The following is a 2,973-nucleotide window of genomic DNA, read 5'->3' as shown; positions in this document are numbered from 1 at the left end:
ATCATCAAAATTAAATGAAATAAACATTTGAAATATATGAGTTTGTATGTAATGAATGAATATAATATACAAGTTTCACTTTTTAAATGGAATTACTGAAATCAATCTACTTTTTCATGATATTCTAATTTTATGACCAGCACCTGTATTTATATCTAGAACTAATTATATTCTGGAGTCAGCACGATTCAAGCTGGCCACCACAGACAACTGACCTTAAAAACACAAAAAAATGGCTATAACTCAGTCAATTTGACAGATATTGAGCTAAAATTTGGTGTGGTGATAACTGAGCATTATCTTCAATTTATACTTCAACATTAACTGTTGCAGCCAGCCCTGTTTAGCAAAATATTTTACAAACAACTTTCCCCCTTCAACAAAACTCCCAGAAAGTAATCACTGGATGTACATCTACAACTGATTAATTTTTGGAATCAACCCAAATCAAGGTGGCCGGCACAGCTAGCTGCACAAAAGTTACCCTGCACAAAAGTGGCAATACCTCAGTCCGTTTTACAAATATTGAATTAAAATCTAGTGTTGTAGTAGCTGACAGTCATTCACAACATACTTCAACCTCTAAGACACAGGTGTCAAACTCTGCCCTCCTACATGTTTTAGATGTGTTCTTGGTTTAAAACACCTGGTTTGAATGAATGACTTGTGGACATGCTTCTGGAGAACTTGACGATTTGGTGAGAAGGTAATGAAACCAGTGAATCAGGTGTGTTGGAGCAGAAAAACCTAAAATTTCCAGGACAGTGGCTCTTGAGGCCTGGAATTTGACACCCCTGCTCTAACAGATCATGCACAATCACTTAAGATATTGTGAAGTGTGTGCTTAATGTTATTTCTAAGCCTTGACCAAAATAGCTACAGTCCATCTTTTTTTAACATAAGATGATCTTAGTCTTAAACTCTGGCACAAAAGGGGGCGGGCGATATGCATTCCTTCAATAAATGCTAGGCCTTTAATTAGAAAACAAAAAATGTTCCTATAGCGTTCGCAGGAATGCAATATTAATACACCAAATATATATTGCATGCGTCAGGTATACTTTTTTACAGAATAGGGCTGCAAATGTTGTATTTTTATTCATGATTATCTTTGGGGCCAAACTTATCTGACTCTGGGCACATCTTTGTGCACGACTCTGATTATTTATGAGTGGTACCGTGGTACAGCAGCACCGGGGTGCTAAGAGTTAGCAGGGGGCCACAGCCAGGAAGCATGATTCACTGACAATTTTTTGGAGTTTAAATCAAGCCCACAGTGGGGGGCGTGTGAAGAAATAGACCCACGCTATCAAGACAGACAGGCACAGATTTTTGATGTACACAAAAACACACAACCGACCTGCATATATTACTGTCTGCCAGGTAAAGTCATACATCACATGCTTGTGCATTATACTACAGTCTTGTGAAGAGACCGAGGAGATCTGAGGAGTTCTTATCAACACCTGACAGTTACCGCTGACATATGGTTGTGTCTTTTGGGGCAAATAGATGAGGAGACAAACACAGGCTTTCATCAGTGAAAGGCACTATAATGCATTATGGGAGCTATCAGAGCAAGACAAAGGATATTAAAAGTGTAAGAGGAAACGTCAGCTCTGTAGAGGTTCATGTGACACGTGGCGTAGTCAGCTGACTGGGGAGATAAAGTAAGCTGGGAAATGAGAGACGATCACATGGTTCACAGCCACAAAGGGCAGAGACCTGTAGCCCGAGAGCATGGATGACCCAAATGTGTCCGGACCAAGAACTTTGACAACTCAACATGCTATGTGCAGCGCTTCAAAATAAAGACACCCTAATATTATGTCTTCCAATAAATAGCAGCAAATGTGATCAAAATCAGGATGCTATCAAAGAGAAAATGCCTTGCCAAAAATAAACATATAAATAAACATACTAGTGCCAACAGAACATACCTAAAGATGATGCCATTTAAAGGGGAATTAATATAGAAACTGCCTGACAAACTGATATTAAGTTTTATATTTATTCATTTATTAAAGTCAGTTTAAAAAAATGTAACAACAAAAAAGAAACCAATAGTTTACTTGTTTAAAAGCTGTTTTAGCAAATGTTGACATAGCTGAATTAGTTTCAGGTCCAAAAAATTCAAATTTTCAGAACAGTCTGTGCAAATAAAATAGTCAGGAATTTAAAAATGATGCCACAGGTTATGCTTTGTTATCTGAATACTAATTGATTTCTAAAAATAACAAAACAATTTCTTGTTAAATTAGCAGCACATTACTATCCACAATTACACAGTAGCTACTGTTTTTCATTCAACACTAAAAATACTGTAAAACTAACTACAGTAGCACAGCAGTACTGTAAAACTAAATGCAGTAAACTTATAAAACCTGATCATGTTGAATGTTCAGTATTTAAATTGAATAAATTTTCCACTGTATTTGCATTGATTAAAAACTGTTTACTGGGCTGTGGTTGTTTAGAAACTGATTTGAAAAACACAAATACATGATTTAACCTTTAATGCAAAATGAACCATCAGCTCTTGTATTTCATCCTTGAAACAAATATTTTCTATAATCAAAACTGAAATAAAATCTAATCTGGTATACTGACCTTACAACAATGTGCAACAAATTCTGTTAGAGAGAAATAACTTCCAATGAAACAGCATGTAGAAAGCTCCTGTTCCACTGAAATCAATAGAAAGATTTGAATTCCTTCTGCCACCTTTCAGCCACAATTACAAGTCCTTTCAGTGAAGCTGCAAAGCACATCTCACAATATGAATGAGAATAAGTTCACAACTTACCCCCTCCAGGTTACTCCTCCAGCATTAATGCTCCATTTTCTCTGAAACATCCAAAGATCTGCCAGAATGTCTTTTTTTTTCCTAAAAGCATGCAACAATGACAGCAGAAAGAGAAAGGGGAGGAAAAAAGGTAGCAAAAAGAAAAAAAAAGGGCGGTAACAGGGTGG

At 36.5% G+C, this 2,973-nt stretch overlaps 1 protein-coding gene across 3 annotated transcripts in view; it reads right to left on the bottom strand.

The window, feature by feature from the left end:
- The window catches only part of LOC108233901 (roundabout homolog 1-like), a 102,920-nt gene extending 99,962 nt beyond the window's left edge, over nucleotides 1-2,958 (bottom strand). For 2 of the 3 annotated variants that reach the window (XM_017412667.2, XM_017412668.2), the window contains exon 1: nucleotides 2,807-2,958. The gene's annotated coding sequence lies outside the window, so the exon portion shown is untranslated. Of the gene's footprint in view, nucleotides 1-2,610; nucleotides 2,633-2,806 lie in introns of those variants that run through there. The other variant, XM_037979021.1, reaches the window with a different exon arrangement.
- Between the last annotated feature and the right edge of the window lie 15 nt (nucleotides 2,959-2,973).

This window comes from Kryptolebias marmoratus, linkage group LG13, assembly GCF_001649575.2.
Source record: "Kryptolebias marmoratus isolate JLee-2015 linkage group LG13, ASM164957v2, whole genome shotgun sequence".
Classification (NCBI taxonomy): Eukaryota; Metazoa; Chordata; class Actinopteri; order Cyprinodontiformes; family Rivulidae; genus Kryptolebias; species Kryptolebias marmoratus.
The sequence above is the reverse complement of the archived record's forward strand: the minus strand, read 5'-3'. Positions and strand labels throughout refer to the sequence as shown.